The 23,094-nt window shown below is 40.3% G+C and overlaps 1 protein-coding gene across 9 annotated transcripts in view; it reads left to right on the forward strand.

Moving 5' to 3' along the window:
* The window catches only part of cbfa2t3 (CBFA2/RUNX1 partner transcriptional co-repressor 3), a 187,620-nt gene that overhangs the window by 55,440 nt on the left and 109,086 nt on the right, over window positions 1-23,094 (forward strand). The window contains exon 1 of one of the 9 annotated variants that reach the window (XM_034192233.1): window positions 12,632-13,607. The exons of the other annotated variants lie outside the window; for them this stretch is intronic. The gene's annotated coding sequence lies outside the window, so the exon portion shown is untranslated. Of the gene's footprint in view, window positions 1-12,631; window positions 13,608-23,094 lie in introns of those variants that run through there. 9 annotated transcript variants of the gene reach the window in all.

The raw sequence follows: 23,094 nt of genomic DNA on the forward strand, positions 1-23,094 counted from the left end.
TAGCAGCAATCTTCCATTCCAGCTTATTAATTAACCAAAAACCCAGACAGAGCTTTAATTCATTTGAAAGCCTCTACTGGTGGTTGGCTCTCACTGCGGTATTGTATCACTTCCTGTTCCGGAGCACAGCGGTGTTTTTCTGTATCTGTTAGCTGTTTAATCTGCGCAGTTAGATTGATCTAGTTATCTAGATTACGATTTGTTTCCCAGTGTAATCTTTACGTGCCTTAACTAAAGCACTCCTTCTGCTGAATCACCTCTAAATTATTTACACATTATTCACTTTGCGTGTTTTTAGGAATCCGCTAGCTTAGCGTAGCTACTAGCTCTTAGCCAATTTAGCATGGCGGCTTCTCCTGTCTCTCCCGCACTTTTCTGCTCTGGGTGTGAAATGTTTAGTTATTCCTTGGCCTCCTTTAGCAGTAACGGTACTTGTAATAAGTGTAGCTTATTCGTAGCTTTGGAGGCCAGGCTGGGCGAATTGGAGACTTGGCTCCGCACCGTGGAAAATTCTACAGCTAGCCAGGCCCCTGTAGTCGGTGCGGACCAAGGTAGCTTAGCCGCCGTTAGTTACCCCCTGGCAGATCCCGAGCAGCCGGGAAAGCAGGCCGACTGGGTGACTGTGAGGAGGAAGCGTAGCCCTAAACAGAAGCCCCGTGTACACCGCCAACCCGTTCACATCTCTAACACATCTTTTCCCCACTCGACGACACACCCGCCAAGGATCAAACTCTGGTTATTGGCGACTCTGTTTTGAGAAATGTGAAGTTAGCGACACCAGCAACCATAGTCAGTTGTCTTCCGGGGGCCAGAGCAGGCGACATTGAAGGAAATTTGAAACTGCTGGCTAAGGCTAAGCGTAAATTTGGTAAGATTGTAATTCACGTCGGCAGTAATGACACCCGGTTACGCCAATCGGAGGTCACTAAAATTAACATTAAATCGGTGTGTAACTTTGCAAAAACAATGTCGGACTCTGTAGTTTTCTCTGGGCCCCTCCCCAATCAGACCGGGAGTGACATGTTTAGCCGCATGTTCTCCTTGAATTGCTGGCTGTCTGAGTGGTGTCCAAAAAATGAGGTGGGCTTCATAGATAATTGGCAAAGCTTCTGGGGAAAACCTGGTCTTGTTAGGAGAGACGGCATCCATCCCACTTTGGATGGAGCAGCTCTCATTTCTAGAAATCTGGCCAATTTTCTTAAATCCTCCAAACTGTGACTATCCAGGGTTGGGACCAGGAAGCAGAGTTGTAGTCTTACACACCTCTCTGCAGCTTCTCTCCCCCTGCCATCCCCTCATTACCCCATCCCCGTAGAGATGGTGCCTGCTCCCAGACTACCAATAACCAGCAAAAATCTATTTACGCATAAAAATTCAAAAAGAAAAAATAATATAGCACCTTCAACTGCACCACAGACTAAAACAGTTAAATGTGGTCTATTAAACATTAGGTCTCTCTCTTCTAAGTCCCTGTTAGTAAATGATATAATAATTGATCAACATATTGATTTATTCTGCCTTACAGAAACCTGGTTACAGCAGGATGAATATGTTAGTTTAAATGAGTCAACACCCCCGAGTCACACTAACTGTCAGAATGCTCGTAGCACGGGCCGAGGTGGAGGATTAGCAGCAATCTTCCATTCCAGCTTATTAATTAATCAAAAACCCAGACAGAGCTTTAATTCATTTGAAAGCTTGACTCTTAGTCTTGTCCATCCAAATTGGAAGTCCCAAAAACCAGTTTTATTTGTTATTATCTATCGTCCGCCTGGTCGTTACTGTGAGTTTCTCTGTGAATTTTCAGACCTTTTCTCTGACTTAGTGCTTAGCTCAGATAAGATAATTATAGTGGGCGATTTTAACATCCACACAGATGCTGAGAATGACAGCCTCAACACTGCATTTAATCTATTATTAGACTCTATTGGCTTTGCTCAAAAAGTAAATGAGTCCACCCACCACTTTAATCATATCTTAGATCTTGTTCTGACTTATGGTATGGAAATAGAAGACTTAACAGTATTCCCTGAAAACTCCCTTCTGTCTGATCATTTCTTAATAACATTTACATTTACTCTGATGGACTACCCAGCAGTGGGGAATAAGTTTCATTACACTAGAAGTCTTTCAGAAAGCGCTGTAACTAGGTTTAAGGATATGATTCCTTCTTTATGTTCTCTAATGCCATATACCAACACAGTGCAGAGTAGCTACCTAAACTCTGTAAGTGAGATAGAGTATCTCGTCAATAGTTTTACATCCTCATTGAAGACAACTTTGGATGCTGTAGCTCCTCTGAAAAAGAGAGCTTTAAATCAGAAGTGCCTGACTCCATGGTATAACTCACAAACTCGTGGCTTAAAGCAGATAACCCGTAAGTTGGAGAGGAAATGGCGTCTCACTAATTTAGAAGATCTTCACTTAGCCTGGAAAAAGAGTCTGTTGCTCTATAAAAAAAGCCCTCCGTAAAGCTAGGACATCTTTCTACTCATCACTAATTGAAGAAAATAAGAACAACCCCAGGTTTCTTTTCAGCACTGTAGCCAGGCTGACAAAGAGTCAGAGCTCTATTGAGCTGAGTATTCCATTAACCTTAACTAGTAATGACTTCATGACTTTCTTTGCTAACAAAATTTTAACTATTAGAGAAAAAATTACTCATAACCATCCCAAAGACGTATCGTTATCTTTGGCTGCTTTCAGTGATGCCGGTATTTGGTTAGACTCTTTCTCTCCGATTGTTCTGTCTGAGTTATTTTCATTAGTTACTTCATCCAAACCATCAACATGTTTATTAGACCCCATTCCTACCAGGCTGCTCAAGGAAGCCCTACCATTATTTAATGCTTCGATCTTAAATATGATCAATCTATCTTTGTTAGTTGGCTATGTACCACAGGCTTTTAAGGTGGCAGTAATTAAACCATTACTTAAAAAGCCATCACTTGACCCAGCTATCTTAGCTAATTATAGGCCAATCTCCAACCTTCCTTTTCTCTCAAAAATTCTTGAAAGGGTAGTTGTAAAACAGCTAACTGATCATCTGCAGAGGAATGGTCTATTTGAAGAGTTTCAGTCAGGTTTTAGAATTCATCATAGTACAGAAACAGCATTAGTGAAGGTTACAAATGATCTTCTTATGGCCTCGGACAGTGGACTCATCTCTGTGCTTGTTCTGTTAGACCTCAGTGCTGCTTTTGATACTGTTGACCATAAAATTTTATTACAGAGATTAGAGCATGCCATAGGTATTAAAGGCACTGCGCTGCGGTGGTTTGAATCATATTTGTCTAATAGATTACAATTTGTTCATGTAAATGGGGAATCTTCTTCACAGACTAAAGTTAATTATGGTGTTCCACAAGGTTCTGTGCTAGGACCAATTTTATTCACTTTATACATGCTTCCCTTAGGCAGTATTATTAGACGGTATTGCTTAAATTTTCATTGTTACGCAGATGATACCCAGCTTTATCTATCCATGAAGCCAGAGGACACACACCAATTAGCTAAACTGCAGGATTGTCTTACAGACATAAAGACATGGATGACCTCTAATTTCCTGCTTTTAAACTCAGATAAAACTGAAGTTATTGTACTTGGCCCCACAAATCTTAGAAACATGGTGTCTAACCAGATCCTTACTCTGGATGGCATTACCCTGACCTTTAGTAATACTGTGAGAAATCTTGGAGTCATTTTGATCAGGATATGACATTCAAAGCGCATATTAAACAAATATGTAGGACTGCTTTTTTGCATTTATGCAATATCTCTAAAATCAGAAAGGTCTTGTCTCAGAGTGATGCTGAAAAACTAATTCATGCATTTATTTCCTCTAGGCTGGACTATTGTAATTCATTATTATCAGGTTGTCCTAAAAGTTCCCTAAAAAGCCTTCAGTTAATTCAAAATGCTGCAGCTAGAGTACTGACGGGGACTAGAAGGAGAGAGCATATCTCACCCATATTGGCCTCTCTTCATTGGCTTCCTGTTAATTCTAGAATAGAATTTAAAATTCTTCTTCTTACTTATAAGGTTTTGAATAATCAGGTCCCATCTTATCTTAGGGACCTCGTAGTACCATATCACCCCAATAGAGCGCTTCGCTCTCAGACTGCAGGCTTACTTGTAGTTCCTAGGGTTTGTAAGAGTAGAATGGGAGGCAGAGCCTTCAGCTTTCAGGCTCCTCTCCTGTGGAACCAGCTCCCAATTCAGATCAGGGAGACAGACACCCTCTCTACTTTTAAGATTAGGCTTAAAACTTTCCTTTTTGCTAAAGCTTATAGTTAGGGCTGGATCAGGTGACCCTGAACCATCCCTTAGTTATGCTGTTATAGACGTAGACTGCTGGGGGGTTCCCATGATGCATTGTTTCTTTCTCTTTTTGCTCTGTATACACCACTCTGCATTTAATCATTAGTGATCGATCTCTGCTCCCCTCCACAGCATGTCTTTTTCCTGGTTCTCTCCCTCAGCCCCAACCAGTCCCAGCAGAAGACTGCCCCTCCCTGAGCCTGGTTCTGCTGGAGGTTTCTTCCTGTTAAAAGGGAGATTTCCTTCCCACTGTAGCCAAGTGCTTGCTCACAGGGGGTCGTTTTGACCGTTGGGGTTTTACATAATTATTGTATGGCCTTGCCTTACAATATAAAGCACCTTGGGGCAACTGTTTGTTGTGATTTGGCGCTATATAAAAAAAATTGATTGATTGATTGATTGATTGAAAGCTTGACTCTTAGTCTTGTCCATCCAAATTGGAAGTCCCAAAAACCAGTTTTATTTGTTATTATCTATCGTCCTCCTGGTCGTTACTGTGAGTTTCTCTGTGAATTTTCAGACCTTTTGTCTGACTTAGTGTTGTGAAAGTGTAGGAACACGGACCCACAACAGGGGGCGCAAATGAATGGACAATGGAGAAAGTCAAATAACAAAGCTTTACTGTTGTGAATACGCACAACAAACACAACAGATTACAATTGTGGTTATAACCAATTCCAATGGTGTCGTGTGGGCAGGCTCGACGATAGGAGACGTCTGTCCGAGTCGAACCGGAACCACCCGATTTCCTCTGCCACCGAACCCCGGGAATACTGGAGCCGCCAAGTCCCGAACTCCCAGGTGGCCACTGCCTCCGCTCGTCGGATCCGGTACTGCTGGCGAGGAACAGAAACAGTCAAATGTGGGTGCGGCTGCACCCAGCAACACGTAGGGTGGAAACACCACCTCCACCTCTAATCAACAACAACACTGTAGTGCAGGAATGCAAGTACTTATCCCAAAATACAGTCTCCTGCTGTTCTTCTCTCTTTCTGTGCAAAGGCAAAAGTATTCAATAGTCAGAAGACAATTCGTTGGGCTGGATACGTTACCTCCTTGGTAGAGCGATATCTCGGCAATGAGGTGGAGATGCCGTCCAGCTGATATACCCCTCTGCTGATGGATGTCAGCTGTCTCGGTTGATAGGTGACAGCTGTCACCTTGGCTGCTCCTGTGAGGCGGCAGCGCCCTCTGGTGCCTGGAGCCCGCACTCCAGGCAGGGCGCCCTCTGGTGGTGGTGGGCCAGCAGTACCTCCTCTTCAGTGGCCCACACAACACTTAGTGCTTAGCTCAGATAAGATAATTATAGTGGGCGATTTTAACATCCACACAGATGCTGAGAATGACAGCCTCAACACTGCATTTAATCTATTGTTAGACTCAATTGGCTTTGCTCAAAATGTAAATGAGTCCACCCACCACTTTAATCATATCTTAGATCTTGTTCTGACTTATGGTATGGAAATTGAAGACTTAACAGTATTCCCTGAAAACTCCCTTCTGTCTGATCATTTCTTAATAACATTTACATTTACTCTGATGGACTACCCAGCAGTGGGGAATAAGTTTCATTACACTAGAAGTCTTTCAGAAAGCGCTGTAACTAGGTTTAAGGATATGATTCCTTCTTTATGTTCTCTAATGCCATATACCAACACAGTGCAGAGTAGCTACCTAAACTCTGTAAGTGAGATAGAGTATCTCGTCAATAGTTTTACATCCTCATTGAAGACAACTTTGGATGCTGTAGCTCCTCTGAAAAAGAGAGCTTTAAATCAGAAGTGCCTGACTCCATGGTATAACTCACAAACTCGCAGCTTAAAGCAGATAACCCGTAAGTTGGAGAGGAAATGGCGTCTCACTAATTTAGAAGATCTTCACTTAGCCTGGAAAAAGAGTCTGTTGCTCTATAAAAAAGCCCTCCGTAAAGCTAGGACATCTTACTACTCATCACTAATTGAAGGAAATAAGAACAACCCCAGGTTTCTTTTCAGCACTGTAGCCAGGCTGACAAAGAGTCAGAGCTCTATTGAGCCGAGTATTCCTTTAACTTTAACATGTAATGACTTCATGACTTTCTTTGCTAATAAAATTTTAACTATTAGAGAAAAAATTACTCATAACCATCCCAAAGACGTATTGTTATCTTTGGCTGCTTTCAGTCATGCCAGTATTTGGTTAGACTCTTTCTCTCAGATTGTTCTGTCTGAGTTATTTTCATTAGTTAATTCATCCAAACCATCAACATGTCTATTAGACCCCATTCCTACCAGGCTGCTCAAGGAAGCCCTACCATTATTTAATGCTTCGATCTTAAATATGATCAATCTATCTTTATTAGTTGGCTATGTACCACAGGCTTTTAAGGTGGCAGTAATTAAACCATTACTTAAAAAGCCATCACTTGACCCAGCTATCTTAGCTAATTATAGGCCAATCTCCAACCTTCCTTTTCTCTCAAAAAATTCTTGAAAGGGTAGTTGTAAAACAGCTAACTGATCATCTGCAGAGGAATGGTCTATTTGAAGAGTTTCAGTCAGGGTTTAGAATTCATCATAGTACAGAAACAGCATTAGTGAAGGTTCCAAATGATCTTCTTATGGCCTGAGACAGTGGACTCATCTCTGTGCTTGTTCTGTTAGACCTCAGTGCTGCTTTTGATACTGTTGACCATAAAATTTTATTACAGAGATTAGAGCATGCCATAGGTATTAAAGGCACTGCGCTGCGGTGGTTTGAATCATATTTATCTAATAGATTACAATTTGTTCATGTAAATGGGAAATCAATCTTCTTCACAGACTAAGGTTAATTATGGAGTTCCACAAGGTTCTGTGCTAGGACCAATTTTATTCACTTTATACATGCTTCCCTTAGGCAGTATTATTAGACGGCATTGCTTAAATTTTCATTGTTACGCAGATGATACCCAGCTTTATCTATCCATGAAGCCAGAGGACACACACCAATTAGCTAAACTGCAGGATTGTCTTACAGACATAAAGACATGGATGACCTCTAATTTCCTGCTTTTAAACTCAGATAAAACTGACGTTATTGTACTTGGCCCCACAAATCTTAGAAACATGGTGTCTAACCAGATCCTTACTCTGGATGGCATTACCCTGACCTCTAGTAATACTGTGAGAAATCTTGGAGTCATTTTTGATCAGGATATGTCATTCAAAGCGCATATTAAACAAATATGTAGGACTGCTTTTTTGTATTTACGCAATATCTCTAAAATTAGAAAGGTCTTGTCTCAGAGTGATGCTGAAAAACTAATTCATGCATTTATTTCCTCTAGGCTGGACTATTGTAATTCATTATTATCAGGTTGTCCTAAACGTTCCCTGAAAATCCTTCAGTTAATTCAAAATGCTGCAGCTAGAGTACTAACGGGGACTAGAAGGAGAGAGCATATCTCACCCATATTGGCCTCTCTTCATTGGCTTCCTGTTAATTCTAGAATAGAATTTAAAATTCTTCTTCTTACTTATAAGGTTTTGAATAATCAGGTCCCATCTTATCTTAGGGACCTCATAGTACCATATCACCCCAATAGAGCGCTTCGCTCTCAGACTGCAGGCTTACTTGTAGTTCCTAGGGTTTGTAAGAGTAGAATGGGAGGCAGAGCCTTCAGCTTTCAGGCTCCTCTCTTGTGGAACCAGCTCCCAATTCGGATCAGGGAGACAGACACCCTCTCTACTTTTAAGATTAGGCTTAAAACTTTCCTTTTTGCTAAAGCTTATAGTTAGGGCTGGATCAGGTGACCCTGAACCATCCCTTAGTTATGCTGCTATAGACTTAGACTGCTGGGGGGTTCCCATGATGCACTGAGTGTTTCTTTCTCTTTTTGCTCTGTATGCACCACTCTGCATTTAATCATTAGTGATCGATCTCTGCTCCCCTCCACAGCATGTCTTTTTCCTGGTTCTCTCCCTCAGCCCCAACCAGTCCCAGCAGAAGACTGCCCCTCCCTGAGCCTGGTTCTGCTGGAGGTTTCTTCCTGTTAAAAGGGAGTTTTTCCTTCCCACTGTCGCCAAGTGCTTGCTCACAGGGGGTCGTTTTGACCACTGGGGTTTTTACGTAATTATTGTATGGCCTTGCCTTACAATATAAAGCACCTTGGGGCAACTGTTTGTTGTGATTTGGCGCTATATAAATAAAATTGATTGATTGATTGATTGATTGATTATTCGTACCATTTGCCATTGTGTTTCATTGACTGTGCAATTGTTCTTTTATAGTGTGCAATATTGGTGCTATATGAAATATGCTATTACACACTCCGACCACCACGCACACTCACACTACCAGAGGCGTAATTTAGCTAAACATAACGGATTTTGTTTTGCTGGCGTATGACAATTTGAAGGAGCTAACTGATGCTGCTAATTCTTCTAACACACAAAAAAAAACAAATCCACTATGCTGTAAGGTGTCTGGAGGCATGAAGAGCTGTTAGGATGAAAAGCTGGAAAAAGTTCTGACGTGATTTTTTTCGCTGAACTGAGGAACTACACAGTCTTTTTTTTTTTCTTTGGAAGTGCACGAAGTCAGTGCACAGCATCATGGACTACATCATTGCAATTTTGGACTCCTATTTAAAGTTTGTGTTGGACTGTTAAGCAGCAGTGGAAGACCAAAATGTAAGTCCTTTTTCTGTTGTTTAGAAATGAGTAAAATATCAAAAGGCAAAGACCTATTTTAGCCGTTATATAAAACAAATAATGAATGTTTTTTCATTCTTTCACTCACTCACTCATCTTCAGCTGCTTATTCCAATTAAGGGTCGCAGGGGGCTGGAGCCTATCCCAGCAGTCATGGGGCGTGAGATGAGGTACACCCTGAACAGGGCGCCAGTCTGTCGCAGTTCATTCTTTCAATGGTACGAATATTTCATGAGGTGAAATATTTGTACCATTGAACTCATAAACATTCATTATTTGTATACTAATGAACAGACAGTGGTGAATGCTATGTTCCATTTCTGCAAATAAACACCCCTAAATCCTACACACTGTAGCTTTAAATCGAAACGAGCTGCTGCTCCCACAGGAGGTGTTGTGTGTCTCACAGCAGGCAGGCAGGCAGGCAGGCATCCACCAAGCCTGAAAAGACCTGTTTCAGGCCTAAAGTTTCCTTATACCAGAGGATGTTTTCCACATACAAACAGATTAAGCTTTTTTCTTTTCTTTTGCTGTTATTGTTCTTATCAGTGCTGTGCTGCAAATGGAACATTGATTTCCCTGAGGGTCCTTCTATCTATCTATCTATCTATCTATCTATCTATCTATCTATCTATCTATCTATCTATCTATCTATCTATCTATCTATCTATCTATCTATCTATCTATCTATCTATCTATCTATCTATCTATCTATCTATCTATCTATCTATCTATCTATCTATCTATCTATCTATCTATCTATCTATCTATCTATCTATCTATCTATCTATCTATCTATCTATCTATCTATCTATCTATCTATCTATCTATCTATCTATCTATCTATCTATCTATCTATCTATCTATCTATCTATCTATCTATCTATCTATCTATCTATCTATCTATCTATCTATCTATCTATCTATCTATCTATCTATCTATCTATCTATCTATCTATCTATCTATCTATCTATCTATCTATCTATCTATCTATCTATCTATCTATCTATCTATCTATCTATCTATCTATCTATCTATCTATCTATCTATCTATCTATCTATCTATCTATCTATCTATCTATCTATCTATCTATCTATCTATCTATCTATCTATCTATCTATCTATCGTGAGGAAAATAAGTATTTGAACACCCTGCAATTTTGCAATTTTTCAAGTTCTCTCACTTAGAAATCATGGAGGGGTCTGAAATGTTCATCTGAGGTGCATGTCCAATGTAATTTTTTTTTCTTTAAGAAGCCCTCTTATTCTGCACACTTTACCTGTATTAATTGCACCTGTTTGAACTTGTTACCTGTATAAAAGACACCTGTTCACACACTCAATCAATCACACTCCAACCTGTCCACCATAGCCAAGACCAAAGAGCTGTCTAAGGACACCAGGGACAAAACTGTAGGCCTGCACAAAGATGGGATGGACTACAGGACAACAGGCAAGCAGCTTGGTAGAAGACAACAACTGTTATGTTTATTTATTAGAAAGTGGAAGAAACACAAGATGACTGTCATTCTCCCTCGGTCTGGGATTCCATGCAAGATCTTACTTTGTGGGGTAAGGATGATTCTGAGAAAGCTCACAACTAGACAGGAGGACCTGGTCAATGACCTGAAGAGAGCTGGGACCACAGTCACAAAGATTACATTAGTAACACATGATGCTGTCATGGTTTAAAATCCTGCAGGGCAGCAAGGTCCCCCTGCTCAAGCCAGCACATGTCCAGGCCCGTTTTAGGTTCACCAGTGACCATCTGGATGATCCAGAGGAGGCATGGGAGAAGGTCATGTGGTCAGATGAGACCAGAATAGAGCTTTTTGGAATCAACTCCACTTACCATGTTTAGAGGATGAGAACAACCCCAAGAAAACCATCCCAACTGTGAAGCATGGGGGTGGAAACATCATACTCTGGGGGTGCTCTTCTGCAAAGGGACAGGACGACTGTACCGTATTGAAGGGAGGATGGATGGGGTCATGTATTGCGAGATTTTGGCAAACAACCTCCTTCCCTCAGTAAGAGCATTGAAGATGGGTCATGGCTGGGTCTTCCAGCATGACAATGACCCCAAACACACAGCCAGGGCAACTAAGGAGGGGCTCTGTAAGAAGCATTTCAAGGTCCTGGAGTGGCCTGGCCAGTCTCCAGACCTGAACTCAATAGAAAATCTTTGGAAGGAGCTGAAACTCGAAACCTGAAAGATTTGGAGAAGATCTGTATGGAGGAGTGGACCAAAATCCCTGCTGCAGTGTGTGAAAACCTGGTGAAAAACTACAGGAAGTGTTTGACCTCTGTAATTGCAAACAAAGGCTACTGTACCAAACATTAACATTGATTTTCACAGGTGTTCAAATACTTATTTGCAGCAGTAACATACAACTAAATGATTAAAAAAATCACACATTGTGATTTCCTGAATTTTTTTTTTTTAGATTAGATGTCTCTCACAGTGGACATGCACCTAAGATGAAAATTTCAGACCCCTCCATGATTTCTAAGTGGGAGAACTTGCAATTTTCCTCACTGTATCTATCTGTCTGTCTGTCTGTCTGTCTGTCTGTCTGGGCCTGTGAGAATCTGAGGATGCCTAATAATAGTCTTTTTAAAACTACGTTTAACTGTTATGTATATAAATGAGAAATAATAAAAAAAAAAAACCAGATAAATAGAATAGAATGTGGCTGAACAATTTGCATTTAGAGTGTGACTCTTCGTCATATTTAACAATGAACAATCATTTTTGATTGATTTGTTACTGTTGTAGTTTGTCTTTTGACTGCCCCCTGATTGGTCAAGATCACCATGGCAGATCCAGTATAGAGCCATTTACGGATCTTCCAGCCGTTGTATGCTGGATGCCAGACGCAACCCCACAACTTACTTTGACATTTCATTTTTAAGAGAGAGAGAGAGAGAAAGGAGGAGCAAAAAAAAAAAAAAAAAAAGCATCTGAAAACGTTCTAAAAAACAGATTCATATCTTCGCTATAAATCATAGGCATTTCCCAAACACCTAGATGTCCTCCAGTTTTCTCATTTTGAACTGTGACTGCTGTCTTGTCCAGAGATCCCTTATAAAAATTATCTTGTAATCTCAATAAGACTCACCTGGTTAAAAACAGGTTAAATAAATAATACATAAATAATCTGATCATCTGATTGCAAGAGATCCATTGTCAAGCTGTCAGAGCTCATCCTGCCCACCGATATGAGGAAACAGCGGCCCCTAGGGGCAGACAGCGGAACTCTTAAAGCTGTGTTTCAGAAATCACCATTTCTTTTTATTCATTTATTTATTTAATCAGTTTACTCCATAAAATTATATTATTTTCAGGATTGCATGCTAATACTTTGTTTTTGTGGAAGTTAAATGTATATATACTATATTAACAGCTTTTATTAACTAAAGGCGCTCAGGCAGACCTGTGTGTGTGTGTGTGTGTGTGTGTGTGTGTGTGTGTGTGTGTGTGTGTGTGTGTGTGTGTGTGTGTGTGTGTGTGTGTGTGTGTGTGTGTGTGTGTGTGTGTGTGTTTAATAGTTTTTATTTTGCTCTCAAATTATACATTTGTTGTTACTCATATTTCGATAGGATTCCTATAGTATAGGACAGAGAGAGAGAGAGAGAGAGAGAGAGAGAGAGAGAGAGAGAGAGAGAGAGAGAGAGAGAGAGAGAGAGAGGCTCCAGATGGTGTTTAAACGCAGACAGAAGGCTCCAGCGAGGACAGAGAAAGGAGGAGGAGGAGGAGAGAGGGAGAGCCGGCTGCTCCTCACGTCATCTGAAAGAAAATAAGACTGAAAACCACAAAGAGTCAACAGGAGAAAAACAAATTACATCTTAATTCGTTTGCGTTTGGGGAGAGAAGAGTTTTTAGGAGCGCCGTCGGTGTGTGTGCGGAGGATCGACAGCAGCAGGACCACAAACGTGCTTTTAAATAAAGGAGGAAGGTTTTAAAGTTACCACGGGAGGAATACGATCCGCCTCGATCCGCATCTCCGTTTGCGTGTTTTTGTTTGTTTTTGTTTTGTTTTTTTTCTCCTGGCGGGGATCCGTGCGGACTCGAAGAGCAGCCGTCAAATCAAGACACAAATGTCTTCTTTTTATCCGTTTGCTTTCTGGAATGTTCGAGTATAAGAGCGGATTTTACGTGACTGGGACAAGTTGTGATTTTTATTATTATTATTATTATTATTTTTTGTTCCTCGTACAGTGGTGTTTGCTTTTTGAAAGCAAAAGCGCAAAACCAAAGACTTCCTTAAGGATCCTAAACCTCTGACTCGCTCTTATTTTATTTTATTTTTTTTTATTTTTTTTTACTCCTACATTTAAGAAGAAAAAGTAATACCTCATTATTTATTAAACTCGGAAAGTCAACATTTTTTATTTTTGAGCTCCCAAAGGAAAGTTTTCCTCTGCATATGACTTCTGCCCCTCCGTCCTCTTTTTCAACACAATATTTCAGACACAAAGAAAAGGAATAACACCTGAGTACCGTTCAGCCCTCCACAAACAATGCGGATCGAAATCCTGCTTTAGAAACTATTTGCTGTGGATTATCAGCGCTGCACAATTACCTCAGCTTGACCCCGACCTTCACAAAGTAAGTGGAACCTGAACGCATCCACGCAAATTGTGCGCTTCTTTGGAAGTGCAGGTAGATTTTTTTGAACCTAGAAGTGGAACTCCGAGGCTGCTGACAGCTTCAACTCTGTCCAAGATATTAAATCTGTGCAGCTGCCACTGTTAACGTCTTCAAGGTTGTTTTTGTTTGTTTGTTTTTTGCAACAAATTAAACTCTATCACTTTGCATAATGAAACCATGCGGTTGTTCCATCGTTAGGTCTCTGCTGATGTCTTGTTATAGTTAACAGTATTAACTGTAGTGATTTTATGTATAAAAAATACCTCATTTGTAAAGATGTAAAGAGAATAATATCTATATTAATACAAGAGCAAGAACAGTAAATGGACTGCATTTATATGGCGCTTTTCCATCTGGAAACTGCAAGCTCAAAGCGCTTTACAAACACACACCGATGTCAGGATGGACACAGTAATGGATATTGTTGTTGTTGCTGTGTATTATATTAATATATCCTGTTAGTTATTTTTATTTTGCTGACTGGAGTCAGGGTGCAGAGAGAGAGACTTGGGTGATGATGAATTGTTTTCTCCATCAGTCTTTGCTGCACATCAAAGTGCTGTTGAAGACAAATGACACAAAATCTTCGGTGTGCATGAACTTATAGTGTTCACCTGCACAGGATGGGGGTGATAATGTTTAAAGGATAAATACACACACTTAACCTGACCTGAAGTGAAAACATATATAACAATAATAATGTTAATGGTGAACAGACAGCACATCTGTAGCTGCATTTTTTTCTGTACAAATATTAAAGGAATGCTGTGGACAATGTCATGAACAAGCAAAGCAAAAGTGGAAGTCGGTTTTTAAAAACACAAACAAACAAACAAACTGAATGGTGAAGGAGGGATGGTTGTGTCTGCGGGGACACTCCCTGTGGAGCAGTGAGTCCACAGTTGGACCCTTCGTGATCAGCCTCAGCTGCGCACTCTTCCGCTGCTGAGTGCAACAGTAAAACACTCTGGCCATTTTCTCTGCAGGACATGGCCCTGTATAATTGGCCCTGGTAAATATCATCTGAATAATTTAACAGCTGATAATAGTCTCAAACAATGGATGGGAGGTTGCGGAGGTGAAACCGCACTGCAGACACCCAGCCTCACCGCACATTATACCTCCACCGCTGCCACCGCCAAACGAGCATCTCTGCCTCTCCTCCTCCTCCAGCGCGGTCTGCCCCGTCACTCAGCAGATCTCCCCACTTCATCTTTAGGCGGCAGGTCCCATCATGACCCCTGAGCCCGCCCAGTGTTCATTCAGATCAACCACAGGTGCAGCAGGAAGGTCATAGTGTGCAAAATCAGGTTTTAACTGACCTTTGGTGGTAAGATATAGTTGAGTTTTCATGCTTATCATCATCAGCGTCCCACAATTCTGTGTGTGCAGAAACTACACCTCCATAAGTCAAATTTTAATAAGAAGGATCATAATAATTTCTTACAATGAAATGCATTTAACCCATCCAATTACAATTAGACACAATCTAAGCACTAGGAGCAGTGGGCAGCCGCAATCCGGCACCCAGGAACCAACTACAGATGTTGAGACGCTGCCTCAGTCAGGGGCAGATTAAGGAGCAGACTCGAAATTTAGACCTGAAACATCTTGTTCTAGACTTCATAAATGCCCGTATGTGAACCAGTCTCTGCTTTGCCACTCCCACAGTGGGATGCAGATACAGTGATTGCCCTTCCCCAAAAACAGAGGGGGGGTGTGGTGACCAGCCTCTCCTTTCTGTTTAAAGCAACAGGCACAAAAAACATGTTGTCCATTAGAGACAGTAATTGTGTTTTAAAGATGCATCACTTCAGTGTCTATGGGGAATCCTTTACATGTGTTTGTAAAATGCCAGGTAACCTTATTGACTAACTGAAAAAGTGCACAAAACGGTCACTTGAAGCAATAAAATATCTTTTAGGAAGGAGCAAGCTGTCCATCTAGAGTGTACCAGCAAAAAAATTTCACTTGTCTTTGCGTCACCTGGGGATGTTCTTTTTATCCGCTGCTGTTTGTTCTTGCTGTCTGTTAACATGACGCAATATTTTTATTCTTTTGCACATGCCAATGTTAACAGGACGCTTTATCCGTGAGGTAATCCATTCCACAGTGAAAACAAACTTCTTTTTTTTTTTTTTTTTTTTTTTTTTTTTTTGCAAACATCACTCTTATGTTGACTGTGTGCTGCAAGGTTTGGATAAAGCTTGTTGGTGTGTTTGTGTGCGCGCATGCACGTGTGGTAATTATTGTGATCCAAATGCGGGCAGTGCAGGTGAAACTGGCTGTCTCCTAATTAATGAGAGGAGCAGATGGCCTTGTGTGGGCGGTTAGCTGCAACAACACAGTCAGCCGGTCAGGTGGTCAACACAATGCAGACACCTGGGCCATCACAAACATGACAAACCAAGCAGGTGTACGCAAGCCACAGACATCAGGCTTGTGTGAAACTGCATGTGTGAGTCGGGCCTTCCTCTGAAAATGAAAGCAAATACAGTCAGGTCTATAACTAATTCAGCAGTGGCACAAATTTTGTAATTTTGTATCTGTACACCATCACAGTGGAGGTGAAATGAAACAATCAAGATGTGCGCGTAATGTAGTCTTTCATCTTCAGTTCAAGGGTTGAGAAGGATACAAGTGAGGGAAGCCACTCAAATGACACTCAATGAATTACAGGCATCTGTGACAGTGACTGAAGAAACTGCATTGTGCAACTTTTGTCTATTGCTGCATCATGGTGTAGTTGGTTTGAAAAAAAAATCAGCTCCATTTTGCTAAAGGGCACATGGGAGCCTCAAACCTGGATTTGATTTTCCTCAAACCTGGATTTGATTTGTGTTATATTCCTTCTCTGCTCAACTCCACCATGAAGCTGCAACAGACAAAAGTTGCAAGCTGCACAGTTTCTCCATTCACGGCCACAGTAATCTATAACTCATCTATATTAAAAGCAAAGTGGCCTCTGTGTATGTGTACGCGAGCATGCATGCATCCATGTGTATACCTTCGATCACGGACAAACTGGGGAGAGCTGACATTTGCTGTTTGGTATGCTTATGTAGTTTAGGTCAAGGATGAATGTCACAAAAACAAATTGATAGGACTTATATTTTTGGATAAATTTGGGATATCAGGTAAAAAAAAACAGTGAACAATGGACACTGATATCACCATTAGTCAGTCCCTGGTAACCAGACAAGCTCTCAACAAAGGAAGTATCTCAACCCTGTCAGTTGTCAACTAAATGTGCCCCAATAATAAATACAAGTATTCACAAAACTTTTTCATTTTAATTTCCTGCACTTTCAGTTAAAATCATTATAGAAACTATGCATAATTTATTACCACCCTTGAAAAATGTCAAGTACCTCTTGGAGTGGACAATATAGAGCCCATGGATCCCCATGGGCAACGTGCTAGTTCAGAGTTATAATGGGTATTTTGGTGGCTTCCCTCAATAGACCCCTTCTTGCAGAGTGACTCAGTCCATACAGATTTACCATCCAGAAATGGCATCCAATTCTGGCTTCTTAAAAAAAAAAAAAAATAAAAAAAATATATATATACATATATAGATAGATAGATAGATAGATAGATAGATAGATAGATAGATAGATAGATAGATAGATAGATAGATAGATAGATAGATATGTATGTATGTATGTTCCAGCGTTCACCTCATGAAATATTCGTACCATTGAACTCATAAAAATTCATTATTTGTATTATACTCGTATATATATGTTCCAGCTTTCACCTCATGAAATATTCGTGTATATATATATATATATGTGTGTGTGTGTGTGTGTGTGTGTGTTGGTTAAACCACTTGAATTAAAGCTGAAAGGGTACACTACAAGAACATCTTCTTTTCATATTATTGTGGTGGTTTACAGGCACAGAATTTATTGTGTTGCTTTCCAGTACATATTGACCTGACTGCACAAAGTGATATGTCTTCATATCAGTGAGTGCTTTTGGGTGTTGTTAGGTTACTTGTGAGGACACAAAGTTTTTTTTTCTAGCCCATTTGTGTCACACAGTTTTAAATTAACCCCTGCACTTTTATAAGTCAACTCAATTCCACCCTAATACTGCTCTATTCCCACGCAAGCAAGTTTTCAAATTTGTGTTTTCGGCCTTAAAAGTGTCCTTTCTGTGTTGTCTCTGCCCATGTACCACAAATGTTTTTTGTCCAACAGCTCTTTGGTTAATGTTGCAGCAACAAATTGCCAGGATGACAGCTCCAGCAGCCAAAGAAGCCATAATCGCTGGTAATAGGTGCGCTATTGTCACTGCACTGCATTTTATGAGTGTGTGTATTCACGGGGGCAGAAGATAGTGTAGTAAGACCAGTTTGTAATGGAGAGACAGTGAAGTGGTGGATGTTTATGGGTTGTGACTTATGTTGTTATTGTGTTCAGGGTGATGGTTAAGTCATAGGGAATATAGGACGATAAGGGCATCTTCTGCTTTGTGTAATGTGAGAGGTTTCTCAGCAAAATGTGAAGTTTGTGTGTTATTTCATGATGGGTGTGATTGATTTCACCCACGTGAGCGTGGCTTGGCAAGCATGGACTCTGGAGGAACATGATTGGAAAGTGGATACTTTCAGTTTTAACACGTAGTAGGATGCATCCATGGCACTGTGGGAAATGGAAATGATTTTGTCTGCTGACAACTGTACGCGGATGTCTGACCTGTGATATTGCACCGTGAGCTGCTGCACCCCAGCAGGCAGCGGGTGTGTGTGATGGGAGTGCATAGCTGAACAAATTACACTGGATTTGGTTACTGTACACACCCTCAAGTCTGGATTAATAGAAATGAAAAGGCATACAAATACAAACACCAGACTAATGTTTTCATATGGTGCACAACCTGCACGACCAAGCAGGTTGTGCACCATCTGTTTCTGTTCTTGATTTTGTGGGTCAGGTTGTTTGCAAGATACAAAATCATTTTCATTCCGCATCACACCACCATAAGTTGAAAGGTATCTATGTAACTATGATCCTTTACATTCTTTTAACTGTGTTGCATGTATGCAATATGTTCTTTTATGTTTCTTATGTGAAAATAAATACATTGAATTTTTGGCCTGTTACTGAAATACCATGAGGGGTCATGTAATCATAGTTAAGCTGGTCTCCCAATGCAATCTGTGGCACAACAGTCTAAAGTTGTGTGTCATAGTATAAATCAGGTTAGCCCTCTGGAGTCACATGACTGAAGCAGCCCTCCCATCAAAACCCCACACACACTGAGTTTTCATTGGAATGTGTGTTGAAAGTTCAGACTTCAAACTATACACCAGTTTTTAAATTTTGATAGGCCCAGTAAAACTTGAATCATGATTAATAATTTTCACCAGCCTTTTTCCTGAATATTATGGTAATGCATGTGCTTTATGCAGCACGCGTGAATGGGAGTTCTCTTCCTCTTTTCTCCTCTCTGGCATTTACAAGGGGAAAAAACATGACTTTCCCTTTATCATTTGGTGGAAAATGCATGACCTAAATCAATCAAAAATGTTCACGACCCAAGTAGTTGGTTGTTGAGGCGCATCATTTAGCACATAGGCAAATGTCATCCTCTTTTTTATTGCGGGGGGGCAAGACTTCCCCTTTATCATTGGTGGAAAAATGCATGTCATAAACCAATCAAAATCACTAACCCTACGTGGGTTGATCACCATCCCCACATGGCCTTGTTGGTGAGGGGAAAAAAGCCATCAAAGACAGACTAAGGTGCAAATGCTGCCTCCAGGTGGACAACAGGAGGAATGACAAAGTGTCAGGCCTGTTACATGTCCAACACAAGACAGAGAGGTCTTGTGTTGGACAGGAATTGTTTTTCTGAGTGGCACAAATAATTTGTGTGGCATCTCTTTGTTTTGTAAATTGTTGTACAAAAAATACCTGAAGCATTTCCTGCATTTTAATGTAAACAGTTGTATATAATTTCAATGTTGTTGTTTCTGTATTTTTTTTTTGAATCCACAATTTATATTTTCATTCTAAGTTATAAAAATGCTTTGTTAAACATGTTTGGTTTTCACAGTTAAAACAAAACAAAGTTTTTCCTATTCGTATTTTATGTTTTTGTGTGAATTTAGGGTCATTGTGTTTCGACAGTATGTCAGAATGAAATAAAACAGGTGAGGTTGTGCTGAAAAAATTGACACCAAACAAGGCAAAGTAAAATTATGGTTAAATTTATAGGTTAATTATGAAAAATTATGTAAAATTATAGGTAAATTATGAAGGTAAAACCAAAAGTAGTCAAAAACGGCCAATTATACCCCAGACCCCAGAGGGTAGTGCAGATTACAAGCAATACTTTTGGACATGCTCACAACTGTATTTTGTTCAGTTTATGCACTAATGGCTGTGGTTTTAACAAGACATTTATGTTTCTAGAGGTGATTTAAAGTCCTTACCCTTGTGAAGTGCCTTGGCGTGACTTATTGAGATTTGACACTATATAAATAAACTGAATTGAATTGAGGGCAGCACAGTGGGTTAGTGGTTGCACTGTTGCCTCACAGCGAGAAGGTCATGGGATTGATTCCTACCTGTGGCCTTTCTGTGTGGAGTTTGCATGTTCTCCCCTGGTTTGTGTGGGTTCCCTCCAGGTGCTCCGGCCTTCTCCCACATCCAAAGACATACAGGTTAGGTTCTTTGGAAACTTTATATTGTCCATGTGTGTGGGTGTGAATGTGTTTGTTTGTCTATATGTGGCCCTGCGACAGACTGGCGTCCTATCCAGGGTGTACCCCCCCTCATGCCCTATGACTGCTGGAATAGGCTCCAGCACCCGTGACTCTTAATTGGAGTAAGCGGTTGAAGATGAGTGAGTGAATTGAATTAAGGTCAGTGAATGGCAAGTCTTTGAATGTGTCACACTGCACACACATTGACTGAATGCTGTGTATCACTGCCTAGACATTTTCACCATGGTCACAATAGCTCAGTCATCTTTGTGGTTACTGGGTTCCATCAAAGCTGATTTCATTGCAGTCAAAGGTCAAAACAGGTGGTTTCAGTGAATTTCAGGAAACAAACTTCAATTGGATCAAATGGAAATTTTGGGTCTGTGTGTAATTTTGCAGCAAAAGTTTCATTCATAGCCTCAGTGATTACTGATATACACTGATGGGAATAATGCTGTTAAATTAAACAGCGTGTTTTTTTTTTTTCAGTAAGAGGTAATCTAACTTAGGGGTGGTGGCAAAGTGGTTAATGCGCTTGGTTTCAGTGCAGAAGGTTCCGGGTTCAAATCCCACCCCTGCCACATTTCTCCATGTAATGTGGAGTTGCGACTGGAAGGGCATCCGGCGTAAAACCTGTCCCAATTCAACATGGTGATCCACCTTGGACTTGCTGTGGCGATCCCGAGTGCAAACAAGGGAGCAGCCAAAGGGACTTACTTTTATCGTTGCAACGCCATTATCATTACTGACAATAAAATGCGGCTAATTACTATAAGATAAGATAAGATAAGATAACACTTTAGTCACCTCACAGTGGAGAAATTCACATTTTACGTCAGCTCTTAAAAAACACACAAGATGGGTGCAAGGAGAGGAAAATGTGCATCAAACAGTGTGTGCAAGGATAAGCAATAATAATAATACTTGTAACAATACAATAAAATAAGAAAATGAGGTAGAAATGGAATATGTATGTATATGTATATATTTAATTAACTTATATAATTAACTATATATTTATATATATATATATATATTTATATATATATATATATATATATATATATATATATATATATATATATATATAATTAACCTTTTAAGTATATTAATTAAGTATAATTAACCCTTAAGCGACAGAGTGGGGTCATTTATGACCCTGGGCATATATTTTTGTGCACTATTTTTGTCATTTTAATCAGAAAAGTTTCCTACATTAATTTGTCAATCTACTTGTCCTACATTTGTTCATAGAATTTTGCAAGGATCGGCCGATCCGTGTGGCAGGGTCACTTATGACCCCTTGGGAAGATCTATGAGATTTTCAACATTATAGCTTCAGATGATATTGTAATTTGCCAACTTTAATCATTATATTTTACTGTTTTGCAAGGAAGCCTGGCCAACAGACCTACAATAGCAAGATTTACAGCTGCACAACCATTGCGACCGATTCTTGATGCCCAGAGTGAGGATGAAAATAGCTCATGATTGTCACAAAAGATGACTGACGGGTTCTTTGAGATTTGTGTTAAAGTACTGGCATATTTGCTCGTCACCAGCGCTTCTATATTTTATGCTGTAATTATCCTGCCATATTAGTCGCTAAAATAGCTTGGTCGCTTGAGGTTTAAGTTCATTGAAGCCGTTTTCATCTCTCAGCCACAGCTGAGCTGCAAAGTTTTGTTTTTTTTTGGTGGGGTGGGATAACCGCATCAGTGATGGTGATTGGCTAAGGAAGAGTAAAATTTCATGGTTAGCCAACCAGAGGCAGAGGTGGGCGGGGGTTTATGCACAAATCGCTCACATCAATGACCAAGACACACACACACACACACACACATCATTTGCGTTTTTCAACTGGAACTACAGATGATATTTTCCCCTCACTTATAAAAAAGAGATGCAATAAATGTCAAAAGTTCTAAAATATCTCTTATGTTTGATTGTCCTACTATTATAAACATAGTAATGATAATATGAGATGAGATGAGATATACTTTATTGATCTCACAGTGGAGAAATTATGTTTACACTCGTTACCTCAGACAGCAATTAGTCCACAATTATTACTTGTTTATCGTAATAATGGCACACATCAGAATTAAAGACAGCACATACATAAAAAAAAAAATTGTCCTAGTTAACTACACCAAGACCTGGAGAAACTGTATTTTGTTCTGACTGTAAGGGTCAAGTGACAATAAAAGTGAGTCTGAGTCTGATACACATTTGACATTGTTTATGTGCACTAAGGTGGAAGAAGTCCGTTATCCGAATTGAGGCAAGTGGGTGAAGGCCATGCAGCAACCCTGAGTTGCGCCACCATCAGCTTGGGGATAGGAACGGGGACCAGCTGCAGCTAAAACCGCACCGCCCCCGCAGAAGAGAAGGGATGACGTGAGCAGAAGCCGGAGTGGGGGGGTGTGATGGGGGTAGGAGGAGGTGGGGAGAGGGAGTGGAGCATGCTTCAGTCCTGTGAAACAGTTTATGGTCTTTGTGAGGTGAGATAAGAAAACAGCCAAATGTTCACCAAGGCCAAGACATTCCTCTGGAGGAAAACAGCAAGGCAGTTTGTCCTTCAGGCTTGATAAGCCCGCCGTGTTGTGGTTTGAGCAGTGAAAAACACTTTACAGCTTCACTTGAACAACCAAATCCCAATTATGAATTAAGAATATTCCCAATTATGAATTAAGAATATTCCCCCGCCTCCAAAATCTTCATCTT

Source organism: Thalassophryne amazonica, chromosome 2, assembly GCF_902500255.1.
Source record: "Thalassophryne amazonica chromosome 2, fThaAma1.1, whole genome shotgun sequence".
In the NCBI taxonomy this organism is placed as follows: domain Eukaryota; kingdom Metazoa; phylum Chordata; class Actinopteri; order Batrachoidiformes; family Batrachoididae; genus Thalassophryne; species Thalassophryne amazonica.